The following is a 21,825-nucleotide window of genomic DNA, read 5'->3' on the forward strand; positions in this document are numbered from 1 at the left end:
ACTACAAAAATTGTCTAGGTAAGAGTGTGGGGAGAAGGACCTCCCCTATCAGTGGACTTAGAGATAGGCATTTGAGGAGATAAGGGAGGGAAGGTCGGATTGGGAGAGAATGAGAGAAGAGACTACAGCTGGAATACAAAGTGAATAAACTGTAATTAATAAAAAAAATTTTTAAAAAAAGGGTGGCCTCTTCAGTCTCTGTGAACCCACTACTAGGGATCTCAGATAAAGCCACCCCCATATTGTCTGGAGCCTACTCTGTTGTAAGTCTCTAGCTTGTCTCAGAGTTGCCCCCTCCCTCAGTTTCTCTTCTCTCTTCCAGCCCTCTGTCCTTCCTCCCCAGGTCTTCCCATATCTGCTCCCTATTCTTGTTTCTCTCCATACTCACTCCTCTATCCTGTTCTGTCTCTTCAGCTACTTCCACTACTTAATCAATTTCCCCTTCTAAGTGAAAGTCAAGCATCCTCTCTTGCTCCTCCTTGTTAATTAGCTTCTTTGGATCTGTGAATTGTAGTATGATTACCCTGTGCTATATGGCTAATAGCCACTTATAATTGATTACATACCATGTTTCTTTTAGGGTCTGGGTTATCTCACTCAGGATAGCCTTTTCAGTTCCATCCATTTGCCTGTAAATTTTATGATTTCTTTGTTTCTGGCTCTTTCAATCTTTCCACCCCATGTCTACAAAAATCCTTAATACTTGAGTGCAGAAGGATTAGAATTTTTAAAATAAGACATTTGGGACTCCTCTTAGTCTTCATGTTCTTTATCCACTCTTTAAAGTGTCATAAGGCATAGAGTATTTTTTCTTGGTCTGGGAATTTTACATTAAAAAACAAAAATCAGTTTCTTTTCTGGTACATTGTAGAATTTATATTGCATATCCTCCTCTTGCCCCATAATTTTTCTTAAAATTGGTATCTTTCCTGGCTGCTTTCTAAAAGTGGTTACTACTGACAAATACATCTGGAATAAATTTTTACTTCAACCACACATGCAAGTGGAGCACCTTCATATGAACAAGAGACTATGAAGGCTTTGTGGATACATACTGTACAAAAGTGGATTTCAACTCATTTTAGACTCTCTCACCTCAGCAGACAACCAGTTAAAGATAGCAAGGACTGAGACAGTACTTAGAAAAAAAAATGATTAACTAACTAAAGAAAAAAAGCTAATCTAGTCTCTGTAGAAAGTATAAAATATGCAGTCTGTCACTGTAACAAAATAAAAACCATAGAAAATTTACAAATAAATAAAAACTATTCATTTACAAAATGTGTATAAAGGTATATTTCCCAAAGACAGTGTATTTTCTCATTGGCTTCCAATTTCAGGGTACTAGGAGTGTAAGTAAATGTAGCATCCTATTTTGAATATGTTTATTTTAACTAGAGGATTTGGCTATCCATAAACATGGGACAGAATTAAATGCAAGCAAAACTTCACACTTTAAAGTACTAAATCACTTCACATGATGATTCATGTTCTAAATTGCAGTTTGTCAAATGCAAAAATTAAAGGAAAATGTATTAGAAATTATTCCAACACCAAATGTTTACTAAGCTAATAAAAAAAGTCATGGGCAAATTATGATAAAAGAAATATGGTATAATTCCATTTCTTTATAAGTAAATGTCACATAATCACACACATACACACACACACACACATATATATGTAAATATTTGTATGTATGAGAGAGAGAGAGCATATAAGTTGTACAGGTAGAGCTAAGGTTTTAGAGTCTCCGACACAATGACTTCTACCACATGAAGCATCACATGTCAGGATAGGTTTTTAAAGATTCTGTGAGAACCTAAGAACTTTTGGTGACCAGATTCATTAGGCTCAGACTTTAATGTTTTTCTGTCACCATTGGTTAATTTCCAATAATTTTGCACAAAGAGTATCTCACCATGAGGAACCCCGTGATATTGCTAGGGTATGTTTATCTTTGGGTTGCCTGGAAGTAGTCTCAAAAGAATGGAGCAATTCTCCAAGTGTAGCGTTCTGTCTTTGAGGTTGATGTTCACGAAATCCTAGAGCCATTCTCAGGTTATTTCGTGATGTTGTCATCCTTAGCATAGCTTTAAGTGGGATGATTTGTGCTCTAAATTAGCTGTGTCTAAAATACTCTTCAGTCCTGGAATATTTCATTTTAGTTTAATATATTTTTAATAGGATTAAAATCACACGATGCTAAATGTATAAACTTCTTTGAAAATGAATTAACATCATTAATATAGAATGTGTGTACACTTTAATTGCATTATCTAATTTTTTTAAATATATTTTTAAAGAGAAAAATGTTTATTAAGTTTTTTCTTCAGAGCCTGGTTTCTCTCTCCCTTTGCTGAAAGCAATTTCAGATAAAAGGGCTCTATTTCAAAATGAGTTTTTGTAGTGTGTGTGTGTGTGTGTGTGTGTGTGTGTGTGTGTGTGTGTGTTTACATCACTCAATAATCTGGATGCAGTCTTAAGAACAATGATTCTTCTGTCTTTCCTGGAGTTTATTAAAGCTCTTCCCAGATTTGTGTCCTTGGGTAAATCTCTTAATTTCCAAGCCTCTGAGACTTTTAATTTTATAAATCTGAATTGAGATTGTCTGCATTCCTGCTCTTACTTATTATGCAGGAGAACCTTAAAATGATAGAAAAGGAGGGGACCAATTCAAACATACACACAGTCAATGCTGGATTATGTTACATATTTTTTTATAAAAGAATTTTGTGGCAGTCTAGGTAGATCATTCCCTAAAGTCACTGAGTTAACAACCTCTTGCTTCAAGTACACTTTCTCTAATATCAATTATTTCTTAAGAGGTCAAAACATTTATCCAGGCATACTGATTGTACTTCTACCCCTAGAATCCATGTGTTTGAGGCAAGTTGTTAATGTCAGGGACTTTAAGCGATATACCTCTACCCCCAGAATCCATGTGTTTGAGGCAAGTTGATAATTTCAGGGACTGCCATAAAAACAATCTTAAAAATTTTGTAACTGATTCCCAGTTTCATAGGAAGAGAGTGTCTTATGAATCTGATCAGGCTCCATGATTGAATCTGATAACTAATTCTAATCAGATCACAGTCCTACTTGAAACTATTGTCAGCACCCAAACATGAAACTATCTAATAAATTAGTTCCACTGACTATATAAAACATATCCCAAATATGCTAAACTAGACATGTACATGTGGAAGGAGAGGCGAGTCAGCACGCAGGTGTCCTGGGATGAGGCTCCAGTTTCTGATTTAGTGTAAGAAAAAAAAGTCAGTTCCTTGGAAGAAGACATCACCATGTGAAGATAGCATATCTTCTTTAGTCTTGAAATCACACTTATAGCTTAAGGAACCTCTTTCAATAGTTTCTGCAAATGAATGCAATGGATAAGAGATAGATCAGATTAATATAGAAAGTTCAGGAGAAAGCAAGTTTTTGAGCCTTTTCTTGATAATTACAGTTATTATTGGAAATATTTCAGGACTCTATTAACAACTGAAAATTAATTTTAAGTAAGGTTATTCCTATCATCTGCTTACCAAAATCTCCATAAAGGAAAACATGAGCTCAACTATGAGATTTGTACATCATGTTGTGAATGCCATGCTAAGTAAAATATGTTCTGAAAGGTCAAGTTGCGTATTTACAGCTGCCAACCATTACCATCTTATGTTTCATGTTTATTATGAATAGGTAAATTACTGAATAAATAATTGGGGTTTTTACCACAAATATAAATGAGTAATATACATAAGTAATTAGCACTGCTAATTAGACTACAGAACTTCCACAGTTGATCAGAGTCACAGCTGCAAAACAAAATTATTTAATTGGTTCATGTTTACCATATTTTTTAATGGGCTCACAAAATTTTAAATACAATGAAATGAAAGATTAATACATTTTTGAAGGTTAGACACTGGCGGACGTTTTCAGGATTTCACAATATACTCTTATGGGAGATTCTTGTATGATCAAACCCAAATAGCACTGTGAAATCATTTTTTCCCTATAAAATTAGTAGAGTTTAAAATTACACTCTTTATCAAAGCCTTCATGGTTTTCAGGTTGTGTCTTTAAGAATAACCAGGAAGCTAAAGAAGCAATTTATGTGTTTTTACTCTTTTTTTATATACTGTTTTAAGTCAATGATTTTTGAATATTAAGATATTTAGAGAAAACAATAGAAAGCAGCGATTTTGGAACGATCTTTTTGTGCATTGTGAAGGTTGTCACTGCTGATTTCTTTACCACCAAAAATGGCCGAACTTTGGCGTTGTTATTCTTATGGATGTATCATAGCTTTGTAAACACTCCCTCTAAAATCTTCTGATTGGTATATAAAGACCTGAAAGGCCTATAGCAAAGTTGAAGCAGACAGGCAGGACTTCCTAGCAGAGACAGGAAATCTGGGGAAATATCTGGCACTGAAAATTTGCTAGCCAGACACAGAGGAAGAAACATGTGCTAGTACCATGGAGAGGTAACAAGCCACGTAGCAGAATGTAGATTAGTATGAATGGATTAGTTATACTAAAAGCTTGTTAGTTATACAAGCCTAGGCTAAGACCAAGCTTTCACATAAATAAAAAGTCTCCGTGTCATTACAGGAGTGGCTGGTAGGTCAAGATAGTTGGGTGAGAACAGCAATTAAAACAACATTAAGACACACAAGCAACAACTAATTTATCAATTAATGAGTCCATTTTCCCTTCCCCAACAATGTTTTCTACAACCTGGGAGGCTCATCTTCATCCAGCTTCATGTGTGCCTTTCTCTGATGAAACTCAATGGCAAAAGTTATAGCTCCCTATCGCTCCTTATTTACTGCCCACTTGTCAACAAAGTCATCCAAAATATATCTTTCAGGTAAAGAAATTGAGTTCCTCCAGCCTGGACTGGACTGTTCTATATGCACAATTAGACAAACTGTCCTCTCAGAAAACTTTTAGAAGCACAATTCCTTTTTTACGATCTTATCCTTATGTATGGTTGAAAATGCAAATGACTGAAATCAGATACATCAGGGAAAAAGACCCATGTGGTAAGCTAAATTCTCTTATATCCCACATCAGTAAAGTAAACAACTTCCCCCTGCTGCAGCAACCAACTCCTCCTCCTCCATTTTATACCTACAAGAATACCAGGCAAGAATATCCAGGGATTCTTGAGTCACATGACTATTAAAGGCCTGCATCTATTTTGCCACTTGTCGGTTCCATACTTCTGAATAAGAGGGTTTCTTGCCCTGCTTTCTGTGTTCTTTTCTCCTGCTTTGCTCTCTTCTGTATAGTTTCTGCTGTTATCCTCTTAGATACCCGTCTTTTCAATCATCTTTCTGTGTGTATTGGTCACGGTTCCCTAAATAAGACAAATTAATAGAATCTGTATATATTGTATTCCTTTTCATTATAATTGCTTATAGACTGTGGTTCTGCTACTCCAACAATGGCTGTCCACCAACAGAAATTCCAACAATCCAGAGGTCATTCAGTCCAAAAAGCTGAATGTATCAGCTAGTCCACAGTATATGCTGTAATCACAAAAAATAAAAAAGGATCTAATTCCAGTGAAGAAATGGACTTTTACAGAGACTAAGAGTGGGAAAACAAAGAGAGAATTAGTTTCCTTCTTTTATGTCCCTTATATAGGTTCCCAGCAGAAAGTGTGGCCCAGAATAAAGGTGGATCTTCCACCTCAAAGGATCCAGACTAAAGATGTGTTTTCATGCAGAGAAACGCTTAAAAAAATTCTCCTAGATCCCTGCTCAGACGTAGCCCATGGCAACTCAGCATCTATGTGGGCTTCCCTAGTAAGGGGAACAGGGACTGTCTCTGACATGAACTCAGTGACTGGCTTTTTGACACCCGCCGCCCCCCCCCACCCCCCACCCCCCGGCAAGGAAGAAGCAGCCTTGATAGGCCACAAAGGAGGACATTGCAGCCTGTCCTGATAAGACCTGATAAGCTAGGGTCAGAAAAAATGGGAGGAGGAGCTCCCCTATTAGTGGACTTAGAGAGGGGCAGGTAGGAGATGAGGGAGGGAGGGTAGGATTGGGAGGGATTGAGGAAAGGGTTATACCTGGTATACAAAATAAACAAACTGTAATCAATATAAAAATAAAAATTAAAAAAATGCTCAACTTCCTTAGTCATCAGAGAAATGCAAATCAGAATGGCTAAGATCAAAAACTCAAGGGACAATACATACTGGAGAGGATATATAGAAAGGGGAACCCTCCTTCATTGCTAGTAGGAATGTAAATTTATATAACCACTTTGGAAATTAATCTGGCATTTTCTCAGAAAACTAGGAATAATGATTCCTCAAGAGGGCCTCTGAAAGACTACCCAGCAGAGTATCAAAGCAGATGCAAAGACTCATAACCAAAGTTTGGGCAAAGTACAGGGAATCTACGGAAAGGAGAGGGAGATAGAAAGACCTGAAGAGGATAGGAGCTCCACAAGCAGAGCAACAGAACCAAGAATTCTGGGCCCAGGGATCTTTTCTGAGACTAATACTCAAACCAAGGACCACATGGAGATAAGTTAGAACCCCTCCACAGATGTAGCCCACGGCACTTCATTGTCCAAGTGGGTTACCTAGTAATGGGAGCAAGAACTGTTTCTGACATGAACTCATTGGCTGGCTCTTTGATCATCTCCCCCTGAGGGAAGAACAGCCTAACCAGGCCACAGAGGAAGACAATACAGCCAGTCCTGAGGAGACCTGATAGGCTAGAGTCAGATAGAAGGAGAAGAGGACTTCCCCTATCAGTGGATTTTGGGAGGGGATGGGAGGAGATGAGGGAGGGAGGATGGGGTTGGGAGAGGATGAGGCAGATGGCTACAGCTGGGATACAAAATGAATAAATTGCAATTAATAAAAAACAAATTAATTAAAAAAGAAAAATCCCTCACATGTGTGCCCAGCCTCTTGGAATTTAATAAATTCAAGATGTAATTAATTTAGCACCAAAAATATCTATGACCATCTCCCTCCTTCTCTTTCCTGTACTGCATTCTTTTTCTCCTCTTTGTTCCTCCAAACAAATAGTTAACTGGTTCTTTAATATAAAAATAAATTGTATAATATATACTTTTTCAATTTTCATTATTTTTGTAGGAGCATTTCAATGTATATATTATAAGTACACATAATGTAATATATACTTCTATTATAAGTGTATTACAATAATTATATTATAAATATTGTATTACAATAATATAATCCTTTCATTTTAGTTTTTCAAAGAAATTTGACTATACACATATCTTAGAAAAATACACAATTACATGGTGAAAACACATTAACTATGTTTTAAGTACATAATGTAACATTCCAAATGTTGTGAAAATTTATATAAGAATACTAAACACAGAACTTTGACATATATGATACATACATACAAGCATATTTATACATACATGTAAATACATAGATACATATATTTCCACCATTGTTGTATATAAGGTAAAGGAATCAAATAGATTTCCACTCATATTTACATATACTCTGAGCTTTATCACAACAACCTTTGGACTGTTTTTAATCATACTCCAACCAAGGACTATTCATGGAGATGACCTGGAACCCCTGCACAGGTGTAGCCCATGGCAGTTCAGTGTCCAAGTGGTTTACATAGTAATGGGAAGAGGGACTGCCTCTGACATAATCTGATTGGCCTGCTCGTTGATCACTTCCCCCTGAGGGGGGAGCAGCCTTACCAGGCCACAGTAGAGGACAATGCAGCCACTTTTGATGAGAACTGATAGATTAAGATCAGAAAGAAGAGGAGAACCTCCCCTATCAGTGGACTTGGGGGGTGGCATGCATGCAGAAAGGGGAGGGAGGGTGGGATCGGCAGGGGAGGAGAGAGGGGGCTTATGGGGGAATACAAAATGAATAAAGTGTAATTAATAAAAAATTAAAAAATAAAAAATATATAAAAAAGAAAAAATTAACTTTTAATTTTTCAAATAAATTATGTTGATATCATTTGCAATACATGAAGAAAAAATTAGATAATAGTTCATTGTTTTCTAAGTCCTAACCTTGAGACTTTTTGTGGTGGATGATTGCATTTACTAATTTATGTGTACTCTAGGTGTTTGAATTTACTCAACATATAAGATTTTCCTATATTTAATCCATTATATTCCAACAGCCTCTTACAGTTAACTGAGAGATTATAAGTGCCTGGCCATAGTACTTTGACAATTTTCTGATAATTCTTTTCAGTTCCACTCACAGTAATATTAGCTAGTCCTGTGCAATTTACTTTTTCACTTTGGTTATAGGACCTTTTGTTGAATAGATTTTCTTGTTAATGCATTTTTTTTTTGTTTTGTTTTTATACTTTTTGATCCTTTTTTTTTTTTTTATTTTATTTTTTCTTTTTAGTTACATTTTCTTAACTCCGTGACCCAGCTGTATCCCGCTCCCTCATTCCCTCCCCAACCCCACACTCCCTCCCTGGTCTCCTCCCTGCCCCTTTCCAAGTCCCCTGATAGGGGAGGACCTCCTCCCATTTCATCTGTCCCTGTTTTATCAGGTATCTTCAGGGCTGGCTGCAAAGTCCTCCTCTGTGGCCTAGGCCACAGAGGAGGACTTTGTTAATGCATTTTAACTTATCATTTCTTTTAACAATATTTTGTTTGCGTGAAGGTGTTTTCTGTATATATTTTGATAAATCCTTCCGTATCATTAAGTTACAAAAGTATTATCTTACATTTGCACTTAATGTGACATAAAGAATTTGATTGCCACAAGTAGTGTTTATGGAGTGCTTCAGGGTGATGAATGGGCAAGAATTCAACTTTTCCTCAGAACAGTCCCTTTATCTTTGTGCACTTTAAGTGAAAAACTCACCTTTCCCCAAAGCTTTGTAAAATCCACTCCTTTGGATCCATGTTTCCAATTAATTTACAGTCTTCAAAGCCTTTTGCAGCCATTTTTTGATTAAAGTCACCAAATATTGTTAATCATGTTTGTCACTGGGGTTTTCAAATCAGGACTGTAGGAGCACTCCCCAAGTCTCTTCTTTCTCCACTTCCTCTGCTTGTTTCTATCTTCCCCCTTCCTCTGTTTTGTTTTCTGTCCTCTCTTGACCTTCCTCCTCCTCTTCCTATATCTTTTCCTCCTGAACAGTAATACCTTTATTCCTCTGGGATCTTTACTTTTTTTTTTTTTTTTGTATTTCACTGTTTTATAGCTAGGCTTCTGAGGTACACAAAATTGGTTTCATTTGGTATGGCCCCAATGACATTTCAATTTAATTGTATGTGGATTTCTTCATTTCTCTACCAATAATTGATTTTTCTAATATTTCACCTTTTAATTTCCTCTGCTGTTTTTCAGGACAATAGGGTGTTGTAGACGTACACTCTCCCTGTTTGATCCAGCCTGCATTTCTTTCTCTGCTGGTAAGCTGTCTGTATGTGAGCTCTCTGTAGTTATTGTTCAGTTCATCGGTTTCAGCCTCCAGAGTTTGAAATACTACTGACTCTGTGTCTGTCTTTTCTTTCAGTTACACTATTTAAATAAAACCTGGTCTCTTGGACATTTTTGTATCATCATGTATATTCTTGTTCTTTTAGGGTTCCTTTTTATATTTTTGTCAATCAATGAAAAGAATTTCCTGAAAATGTAAAATTTTATTAAAATGCATACTGTATATTTTATTGATTTAAATTTTGGAAACATTTGCTTTGCCTTCTCATTTAATATTTACAACATTACACTATATGGTTTCCATGGTGGAACAGGTTTGGGCTGCCTGAGAATACAGCTTGCTCGTTTCTTTCTCCTGATTGTCCCACTCCTCTGTTCACGTAGGTGCCGGGCACTTTACAGCCCATTGATTGTCCAATGATCCCTGTCTTCTAAAACAGTTTTCTCTTTCTAAATCTGATCCTTGGCTTCTAAACCCAGAGTCATGACATACTTAGCCTGAACTCGGTTGACTTCACTGACCTGCTCACGGCCTTTCTCTTCTAGGTTGTGAGAACATCTATTTTATGATAGAATGTTTCAATGTCTTTAAACTTATCTTGCATCATTTACATATATCTAACAGGTATGATTAGTGCAAGTATAATATTGGATGGGGACTTAAACTCTGAATATATGTTGCTTTTTTGAGTGTAAATCTCTAAATGCTTTTAAATTAACTATGCAAACAATTCATTATTTTTATGTAGCAATTTCCTGTTGTTCCATCTTATTTAAGTAGTTAAGATGCATTCTGTATTAAAAATAGTAAAATTTTCATTGCTATACATTTTATTTCCCAATATCTTGATTTAAGTATTAAATTAACTATGCCTTCTTTTGTGATTTTTAGTGATTTCAATATTATCAGATAACTTCTTTTACTCGCACAGATCCTTGTTTTTATTTTTTCCATAAGCAAATTTACATCCAAAGGAAGGTAAAAATCAAATTATTTAAGGTCCGTATCAGTTTATTTAAATTTTTATTAGCTCTGAAATGTTTTTTAATGAGTATCGTGACACAGGGATCCAACTCTTCCCATGAAAGTTCCTATATAAAAAAGCTTATTTACTGAATAATCTGTACTTACCTTCTTATATAAGTAAATACTCGCTATAGATAAATTTGCCCATAAATTGCTATATTTTATTTTTATATTAACCTCTTTGTCATTGTCTTGAAGTATTTTGTAGTGTAATATACAATTATGGTAAACTAAATTATTTAAAAGAGTCAACACCTTATTATTTTCTTCATTTTTACTACTTCCATAAATTTGGACTTTAAAATTAAATTTTGGTATTAGATTATTTTTTGCATATTGTCCTTCTAAGAAATTTTAGGTCATTGTTAATGCAAAACAAATAAGAAGCCATTGAAATGAAGGCAATATTACATTACGAGCGCTTTAAAAATAAGAAACTAAATTAGGAAACATTCTTCTCTCTTGCTAGAAGAAAAATCTCTAAAACAATAACAACAAAAACCCAAACAAACAAATCTCTGAGTTTCAGGCAACTGTGTGTATGCAATGATTACATCAATAAAGAAACCTCATCAAGCCGTGCTCTGTCATTTCTCATTTTCACCAAGGTGTACAAGTTAATCTGTAAGAGTTAACTGTTCATGCCCCTGAGCAGAGCTCAGTCTGCCCTGGTTCTGAATGTTGCCCCATTCATGAATTATTCTTTTCATCAATAAACTTTGTTGAATATATTTTGCCTAAATTTTTATTTTTTATCTAAAACAAAGACAAGTCCTTTCTGTTTTAATTACTATACAAATAGATACTCAAACGTTTTCATAAAGATGGCAATTCTCTGTGTATTTGAACTCATTCCATAAAGTTCTGGGCTACAAGTTCCTTGTACTGTTGTGTGTCTTTTCACAATGAAACTATGATTCAGTACTATAGTATACACAAGTGTTCAGTCACAACTTTGTGGAATAGAATGAATTTTGTACAAACAAGAAAAACAAGTTTTGAAAACTGTTAGGAATATTACACCAGTATCCTTATATCCTAATTAAGTCTCCCTCCTTTCTAAAATACTAAAATAATATTTCTGAATTTTAAACTTTTTAAAGGAATAATTTATAGTTTTGATTATGACGTTGATAACTGTTAAAATCTTAGTGTTTAGCTACCCATGGTCTTAGTTTTCAGTAAATACATGTTCAATGAATGAAATATGTTTTAGAGATTGTTTAGTGACAGCTGAGGTGACACTGAGACACTAAGGTACTCTGCAGAGTGAGCTATACTGGCTTACTCCATGTCAATATAGTAAAAAATATTTCAATACCAAATTAAGGAGTTTAGAAGTAAATAGAGGGTTTCTGGCTGTTAGCTGTGTTTTGCAACTAAAGTAATAGTGAATTCCTTGGCTAAGAAAAGCAATGGAACCAAGTCAAGGGACAATTGTCAGATCTGAGGTTTGTGGACACTTGCCCTTCACTTGCTTCTTCACACTTTATTATTCTTGTGTACTCATAATGTTGTCTGTCACTTCTTTACTGGAACAAACTACTTTTAGTTGTTTTCCAACCTCCCTTCTTTACTATGCCTAATATCTATTCTGTTTCAAAAGATAGATTACCCCTATCAGTGGACTTGGGGAGGGGCATGCATGAAGAAAGGGGAGAGGGTGGGACCGGGAGGGGAGGAGGGAGGGGCTTATGGGGGGATACATAATGAATAAAGTGTAATTAATAAAAGTTAAAAAAATGGAAAAAATGCAGGACAAAAAAAATAGATAGATTACATGATTCTAAAATCACAAAATAATGTAGTCATAATATCATTGATATAATACAGTAAACAAAATATTTTATATGTTTATCAGTAAGTCACTAAATATAGACCTTGAGTGATCAAGAAACTTTCCAAAAAGAAATAAAGTATTTACAACAGGTTCTCTGTTCTTCTAGGCAACCTTGTTTTCTTAGTGGTAATGATCCTAGAGAAACAGGCACTACAACTAAATGCACGGATTTATAATAATGCTCACACACGCACAAAATTATACTCTGTGCTTAGCCAGAGAGTTCTGGAAATACTAATTATGAAGCCTTTTTTTCCTGTGTTAGGTAAAGAAAATGAACAGAAATGTGAATGGTCTTGTGTGTCACACTGGCATGGAAGACATGATTTGAAAAGCCCATGACTTTCTTCATATGAAAATTCCTGATTCTTACAATCTTAATCAGTTTCTTCACAAATTAATATTAAACATTTACATATGAAGATGATTTCTTCCAAAATATCATTAGATATTTTAAAAATAAATGCAGTCAGTTCATACCGAGTGAGTATGGAAACTGTGTTTGATGCGTGCAACATGGCTCCCTTGTACATGTAACTTGTACCTGCTTGTGGTATGAAGTACAACAGGAAAGTAGAAGATATGAGACAATCTATCTGTGAATCATATACTACCCTGAAAGCACCCCAAGGAAAAGGCTATTGCTTTATCCAAAAGCATTTGCTCTAAGTAAAGTGATCAACATTAATTTCTGAGTTGAATTATATTGAGAATTATATAAATCTCCCAGTATATATATTCCTCTATTTACAAAATTAGAGTGATGTCTTGTTGACTAGAGAAATGTTATTTGATTCTCCTATAAGTGATTTATTTTCTATCTCCTAAAACTTGAGCTAAAATGATTTCGAAAATAATTATATGTTGTTATTAATTTGCTTCATAAACTAATGCAAAACACATATTCTTCAGCTTCTCTTTCTTCTGTTTTGCCTTTTCATTTAAAAATCCAGTTAGTTTTCATCCACAATAACTGATGATCTTTTTAAAATGGTAACAGGGACATTGGTTTTCATGTATAGGGACTGCTTAGTAAGACATTGTATTTTGTAGACAAGCCACAGAGATACAGAACACGCCATATTGCCATATTACTTTGGCCCACAGTGTTTTGTTTATCCTGATACAATTCACACATCGGCACTTCCTCACTACTTCACAGTAAATTTCCAGATTTCTTTGAATGCCATAGAAACATGTTTCTTAAAACCCACTCCAAAAATGTACTGGTAAATTTTGACCAGGTTAGGTCACTGTCTCACTGATGGAAAAATGCCCCTTCTTCTTTTCACCACATGTATTTCCTGGAGCCATTTTGCCCAGTGCAGGCTGGAAAGTCATAAAATATTATTATGTATGAGAGACTTAATAAACAGAATTACAACCTGTTTGTTATTGAATCTCTCCATCTGTACACGCCTCTCAGGTTAGATTGGCTTTGTTGTCTGTGTTCTTTCCTTAGCATTTAAGTATGAAAATACAGAGAACTTCCATTTTATACTTTAGTTTATTGACTTTACAAAGAAGTAAAATTGATTTTATGCATCAAGACTCAACGACTACAGTAAATATCGGTCATGCCAGGCTTGAAAAGCAGAGTGACTCTAATGTGGTGGTTATTTCCCTCACCCACATTATAAAATTGTTGAGATACTGTAGCCAGATATTTGATCCCATTGTGAACCCCAAATTGTGAACTGTAAAACCCTGTTTCATGTTTGGTGTGCTTGAGCAGTATCACACACCTTTAATCCAAGAACTTTTTTTATTGTAAACAGGTGATTATGGTGTAGTTCAGTCAGCCCTAGCACACACCTTTAATCCAAGAGCTTTCTGTACACAGAATTTAATAAAGTTAACCTTAGGTCAAGAATTGGAGGAAGAAATCAGATGACAGGGATTAAAGAATAGGAGGGATTTTTAGTGGAGAGGTATTTAAGACAGCATGGAGAAGCAGAGCTTTTAGCTTAAGCTCTGTTTTTACCTTCAGCCTCATCAACTCAGCTCCCTGGATTTTGGGGCTTTGAGCTAGGAAGCTTTTGATGTTGGGTTTTTTGGCCTTTTCCTCCTGGGCTACCAGTTGACTAGTGATCCTTTAGGTTTTTTTCCCAACCAGACCAGAGCTGAGAAGGAAGGTCAGCTGGGTATTTTTTCTGCCTGTCTGAGCTAGCTGGATGTCACCTCAGCATCTGGCTCCTGAGTCTTTATTGGTAAACTAGCACAGTTGGGATTTTCATTTTTTTGGAAAAAAGATACTGTAGAATTTTTTTGTTTGTTTGTTTGATTTTATATTTGTTTTTAATTTTAACTTTTATTTTCTATATCAATTATAGTTAATTCACTTTGCAACCCAGCTATAGCCACCTTCCTCATTTCGTTCCCCCCCCCCCGCCAAAATAAAACCCTCCCTTCCTCACATCCTCCCATGTCCTTCTCCAAGTCCACTGATAGGGGAGGTCCTCCTTCCCTTCCCTCTGACTGGCTGCATTGTCTTCCTCCATGGCCTGGTAAGGGTGCTCACCAATCATGGGGAGGTGATCAAAGAACCAGGCACTGAGTTCATGTCAGAGACAGTCCTTCTTCCCGTTACTTGGGAACCCATTTGGACACTGAGATGCCATGGGCTACATCTGTGCAGGTATTCTAGGTTATATCCATTCATGGTCCTTTGTTGGAGTATCAATCTCAGAAAAGAACCCCAGGCCCTGATTTCTTGCTTCTGTTGCTCTGCTTGTGGAGCTCCTATCCTCTCCATGTCTTACTATTTCTACCTTCCTTCTTAGGATTCCCTGAACTCTGCCCAAAATTTGGCTATGAGCTTCAAGATCTGCTTTGATGTTAGGCTCCTGTCCTTTTTCCTGTTTTCTCCCTCATCCTATGTCCATCCTGTTTGCCTTTCTGAGTGAGTATTGATAATCTTATCCTGGGCCCTCCTTCTTCCTTAGTTTCTTTAGGAGTACAGATTTTATATGTTTATCCTATATTATATGTCTAATATCCACTTATAAGTGAGTATATACCATGTGTGTCTTTCTGCTTTTGGGATACCTCACTCAGGATGAACTTTTCAAGATCCCACCTTTTGCCTGCAAATTTCATGATTTCCTTGTTTTTAATTGCTGAGTAGTATTGCATTTTGTAAATGTAAATTTCTATATCCATTCCTCAGTTGAGGGACACTGGCTTGTTTCCAGGCTCTGGCTATTAGGAATAAAGCTGCTATGAACATGGTTGAGCAAATGTACTTGAGTACTTTAGCATATTTCAGCTACTTTATCACAATGGTATGGCTGGATCTTGAAGAAGCACTATACCTAATTGTCTCACAGATTGCCAGTTTTATTTCCAAAGTGGATGCACAAGTTTACATTCCCACCAGCAATGGAGGAGGGTTCCACTTCCTCCAAATCCTTGCCAGCATGTATTGTCACTTGAGTATTTGGTCTTAGCCATTCTGATAGGGGTAAAGTCAAATCACAGGGTCATTTTGATTTTCATTTCCCTGATGAATAAGGACATTGAGCATTTCTTTAAATGTTTCTCTGCCATTTGATATTCCTCTATTGAAAATTCATTTAGCTCTCTACCCCAGATTTTAATTGTGTTACTTAATTTGTTGCTTTTTAACTTCTTGAGATCATTAGATATTCTGGATATTAGCCCCCTGTCAGATATAGGGTTGGTGAAGGTCTTTTCCCAGTCTGTAGGCAGTACTTTTGTTCTGATGACAGTGTCCTTTGCTGTACAGAAGCTTTTCAGTTTCACGATGTCCCATGTATTGATTGTTGATGTTAGAGCCTGTGCTGTTGGAATTCTGTTCAGGAAGTTGTCACCTCTGCCAATGAGTTCTAGGCTTTTCCCATGTATTTTTCTAAATGATTTAGTGTGACTGGTTTTTTATTGATGTCTTTGATCCACTTGTACTTTAGTTTTGTGGAGGGTAATAACTATGGATCTATTTTCATTTTTCTACATGTAGACATCCAGTTAGATCAGCACCATTCACTGAAGATGCTGTCTTTTTTCCGTTGTATGGTTTTGGCTTCTTTGTCAAAAATAGAGTGTGGGTTTATTTCTTTGTCTTCTGTTCAATTCCTTTATCCACCATTATGTTTCCATGCAAGTACCATGCTGTTTTTATTACTATTACTCTGTTGTACTGCTTGAGATCAGGGGTGGAGATACCTCCAGATGATCTATTGTTCTACAGGTTTGTTTTGACCATTCTGCAGTTTTTGTTTTCCATATGAAGTTGAGAATTGTTCTTTCAAGGTCTGTAAAGAATTGTGTTGGTATTTTTATACCAACACATTGAATCTGTAGATTGTTTTTGACAGGATAGCCATTTTCACTATGTTAAGCCTACCAATCCATGAGCATGGGAGATCTTTCCATCTTCTGATATCTTCTTCAAGTTCTTTCTTCAGAGACATTCAAACAGATCTTTCACTTCCTTGTTTAGAGTCAAACCAAGGTACTATATGTTATTGGTGGTTGTTGTGAAGGGTATAGTTTTCATAATTTCTTTCTCAACCATTTTTTCTTTCATATACAAAAGGGCTACTGACTTTTTGAGTTATGTTTGTATCCAGCCACTTTGCTGAAGGTGTTTATCAGAAGAAGGAGTTCTCTGGTTGAATATTTGGGATCACTCATATGTATTATGTGATACTTTGAATTTTTCCTTTCCAAATTGTATCTACTTGATCTCCTTTTGTTGGCCTATTACTCTAGCTAGGATTTCAAGTACTATGTTGAAGAGATATGGAGAGCGTGGACAGCCTGGCTTTGTCCCTGATTTCAGTTTGATTGAGTAAAGTTTCTCTCTTTAGTTTGATGTCAGCTGTAGGCTTGCTGTATATTGTCTTTACTATGTTTAGATATGTGCCCTGTATCCCTGATCTCTCCAAGACTTTAAACATGAATGGGTTTTGGATTTTGTCAAATGTTTTTTCGCCATCTAAGGAAATGATCATGTGGTTTTTCTCCTTCAGTTTGTTTATATGGTGGATTACATTGATGGATTTCCATATATTGAACCACCCTTGCATGCCTGGGATGAAACCTACTTAGTCATGGAGGATGATCTTTTATGTGTTCTTGGATTTGCTTTGCAATTGTTTTACTGAGTATTTTTGCATCAATGTTCATAAGAGAGATAGGTCTGAAGTTCTCTTTGTTTTTTGGATCTTTGTGTGGTTTAGGGATCATGGCGACTGTGGCTTCATAGAATGAGTTTGGTAATGTTCCTTCTGTTATTATTTTGGGGAAAAGTCTGAAGAGAATTGGAGTTAGCAGTTCTTTGAAGGTCTGGTAGTATTCTGTGCTGAAAGCATCTGGCCCTGGGCTTGTTTTCTTTCTTTCTTTCTTTCTTTCTTTCTTTCTTTCTTTCTTTCTTTCTTTCTTTCTTTCTTTCTTTCTTTTTTGAAGAGAGAGTTTTAATGACTACTTCTATTTCCTTGTGGGATACTATACTGTTTAATCTATTTACCTCAACTTGATTTTATTTTGGTAAATGGAATCTGTCAAGAAAATTGTCCATTTCCTTTAGATTTTCAATTTTTGTGGCATATAGGCTTTTAGTAAGACCTAATGATTGTTTGGATTTCCTCAGCATTTGTTGCTATGTCCACTTTTCATTTCTGCTTTCCCTGATTTGGATAATTTCTCTATGCCTTTTAGTTAGTTTGGCTAAGGGTTTGTCTATCTTGTTGATTTTCTCAAAGAAACAGCTCTTGGTCTCATTGATTCTTTGTACTGATTTCTTTGTTTCTAATTCATTCATTTTACCTCTGAGTTTGATTATTTCCAATCTTCTGCTCCTCTTGGGAGTGTCTGCTTTTTTTTATTTCTAGGGATTTTAGGTGTGCAGTTAAATTGCTGGTATGAGATGTCTCCAATTTCTTTTTTGAGGCACTTGGTGCTATGAACTTTTCTCTTTACACTTCTTCTGTTGTGTCCCATAAGTTTGGGTAGGTTGTGCTTTCATTTTCATTGAATTATAGGAAGTCTTTAATATCTTTTTGTTATTTCTTTCCTGACCAAGCTGTCATTAATTGAAGAATTGTTTAGCTTTCATTTGTATTTAGGCTTTTTGTTATTTCTGTTGTTGTTGAGGACTAGTTTTTGGCCATGGTCTTCGGATAAGAGCCAAGGGATTATTTCGATCTTCTTGTATCTATTGAGACTTCATTTATGACCGACTGTCTGATCAATTTCTGAGAAGGTTCCATGAGGTGCTGTAACAAAGGAATACTCTTTTGAGTTTGGATGAAAAGTTCTGTAGACATCTATTAGGTCCATTTGATTTAGGACGTCTGTAAGAGTCATTATTTCCCTAGTTAGCTTCTGTTTAGAAGATCTGTCCCTTTGGGAAAGTGGAGTGTTGAAGTCTCCCACTATTAAGGTGTTGGGATCCATGTGTGATTTAAGCATCAATAATGTTCCATTTACAAATTAGGTGCTCTTGAAATTGGGGCATAGATATTCAGAATTGTTATGTCCTCCTGGTGGATTTTTCTTTTGATGAGGTTTATGTTCTACTCCTCATCTTTTTTGATTAATTTTAGTTGAAAGTCTATTTGATTAGATATTAGAAGAGTTACCTAGCTTCTTTTCTGGGTCCATTTATTTGAAAAACATTTTTCCAGTCCTGTACTATGAGGTAGTTTTTATCTTTGTTGCCGAGGGTATGTTTCTTGGATGCAGCAGAAAGTTGGATCCTGTTTCCATAACCATTCTGTCAGTCTGTGTCTTCTTATTGGAGAGTTGAGTCCATTGATATTGACAGATAATAGTGACCAATGAATGTTAGTTCCTTTTATTTTGGAGTCGGTGGTGATACTGTGTTTCAAAACTTGTTTTCTTTTTTTTTTTTTTTTAATGGGTACTGTTATTTATTATAAGCAAGGAGAGTCACCAGAAGGGCAAACAGCTGCATCCCCCTTCCTTCAGAAGGTAACTTCAGCTGCATTATACTTGTCCTGTAAATCGGCTGATTTATCACGGGAGACATGGATCCAGCCATCCTCCCCCAGGTGTATAGGTTGACTACACCTCAGGAGTAGGCATCTCTGCAGGTGGCTTGGTAGATGGCTCGACGGGCCAGATCACAGGCCTCCTCTACCTCCAGGACATAGGAGTAGCCGCGATCCATGACCCCATAAGCATACAGGGAGCCAGACCCCACAGAGAAGGCGGTCCCAAAGATCTGGTTGTCCTTGCTGCCTACATAGTAGAGGCCAGAGCCTCTCTTATCCCAGCCAAAGATCAAGGTGCCCATGGACAGCCCCATGCCTTTGTACTGATACAGCATGTTGACCAGCAGTTTGGAGGCCGCTGCAACAGAGATGCGTACCTTATTTCGAAACTCACAGATCCTATAATGTCAGACCAACAACCACTCCCAGAAGCTGCAATCCGCTGCACCCCCAGCCATGGTGTTCGGAAGGTCAGGGTTGATCTCTAAGAAGTTGATCACTTCTTCACTGTCTGGGAGGCAATATAAGCGCCAGCTGCAGCTTGGGAATCAGCAGCAACAATGACTCCATGGCGAAACTTGAAGGCCAGGGTGGTGGTTCCATGAAGCATTTCGATTCGCCGCTCCTAGAGGACTACCCAGCATGGCAGAGCCAGGCTCAGCCCATCACCAGGACTCTCTGGACCCAAATCCAGCAGGTCCACAAGATCTCAGAGTCCAAAAACACCAGAGCTGGATCGTTGAGATGCCGCTCCAAGTCACTGGCCAACGCCATTTTTTTTTAATTTTTTTTTCCATTTTTTTTGACAAAGGGACAGACATTGGATATAGGCCAGAGCCATTTTTAATGAGGGTGACAGGAACTGGCCGCTTGTTTTATTATTATTATTATTATTATTATTATTATTATTATTATTATTATTATTATTTTGTGAAGTGATCAATATCCTTGTGTTTTCTTGTGTGTAGTTGTTTTCCTTGCATTGGAGTTCTCCTTCTAGTATCTTCTTTAGGGCATTGGTTGCTGTGTAGATATCGTTCAAGTTTAGTTTTGTCATGGAATATTTTGTTTTCTCCATCTATGTTGATTGAAAGCTTTGCTGGATATAGTATTCTGGGTTGACATTTGTAGTCCCTTAGAGTCTTCCTGGCATCTGCCCAGGCCTTCTGGCTTTCATAGTTTCTGTTGAGAAGTCTGGTGTGATTCTGATAGGTCTACCTCTATATGTTAATTGGCCTTTTTCCCTTGCTGCTTTTAATATTTTTTTTTCTTTTTCTTTTGTTTTTCCTTTTTGTAAATTTAGCATTTTGACTATTATGTGATGTGAGGAGTTTCTTTTCTGGTCTAGTCTATTTGTTGTTCTATAGGCCTCTTGTATGTTTATGGACATCTTTTTCTTTAAGTTGGTAAATTTTTCTTCTATGATTTTCTTGAAAATATTTTCTGGACTTTGGAGCCTGAATCTTCTTTTTTGTCTGTTCCTATTATTCTTAAATTTTGTCTTTTCATGGCATCCTTGATTTCTTGGATATTTTGTGTTTGGAACTTTTTCGATTTTACTTTTTCTTTAAGAAATGTAATAACTTCTGCAAGTGTATCTTCAGTGCCTGAGATTCGCACTTCCATCTCTTGTATTTTATTGGTGATACTTACCTTTGTGGTTCCTGATCATTTCTCTAAGTTCTCCAACTCCAGGGTTTTCTCTGTTTGTGTTTTCTTTATTGACTCTAATTCTTTTTCATGTCTTGCACCATTTCCTTCATCTGTTTAAATGTGTATTCCTGTCTTCCCATGATGGCCTTTATTTTTTTGTTCATGTCCTCTCTATATGCCACCAATTGTGCTTCTATTTTTCTTCTATTTGTTTGGCTGTAGTTGCCTGTATTTCCTTGAGAGCTCTGTTCATTTCTACTTTATGTGCCTCTACTATCTGGATAAGCCTAGAATTGAGATCATTTTCCTGTGTTTCCAATGAATTAACATGTCCTTTGATTTTTGTGTCTGCTGGTGAAGCCATAATTTCATAAAATTCTGATTTTTGTTGGATACGTTCTAATGACAACCTCTAGCCATTTGCTTATCTCTAACCCTCACTGTTTGTCCCTGGAGTCTATACTTCAGACTGTGTCAGTCTTTCTCTGATGTCTGGAGTGTTCTTCAGGAAGATGAGGGGGCCCCACTGGTTTGAGAGTGGATGTTGGTGTTTCAGTTGTAGCTAAAGAAAGAAGGTCATAGGTGCACAAGTGTTGGCGAGCAAGTGAGGGCATGTGCATGGAAGTGTGCCTTGAAGGACTGAGTGCTAGAGAGGGTAGAGGCCTGGAATGTAGAGATAAAGTGCAGGAGGACATGTGGGTGCTGGCGCTGTTCGTGTCCACAATGTTCATATACTGATGCCGTGAATACTGTAGTACTGTCCTCCTGATATTCAGATCTATGTGGGCTCCAAGAATTGTTTGCCTGGACTCCACTGGTAGATCCACAGAACAGAGGCTTAAATGTTGAGTACACTGTCCCAA

General features: G+C 36.6%; 1 pseudogene; it reads right to left on the reverse strand.

Moving 5' to 3' along the window:
* Positions 1-19,279: 19,279 nt before the first annotated feature.
* Positions 19,280-20,083, reverse strand: LOC129686859 (proteasome subunit beta type-5-like; annotated as a pseudogene).
* Positions 20,084-21,825: the final 1,742 nt, after the last annotated feature.

The sequence above is a fragment of the Psammomys obesus genome, unplaced genomic scaffold, assembly GCF_907164565.1.
Source record: "Psammomys obesus unplaced genomic scaffold, mPsaObe1.curated_primary_1811, whole genome shotgun sequence".
Classification (NCBI taxonomy): Eukaryota; Metazoa; Chordata; class Mammalia; order Rodentia; family Muridae; genus Psammomys; species Psammomys obesus.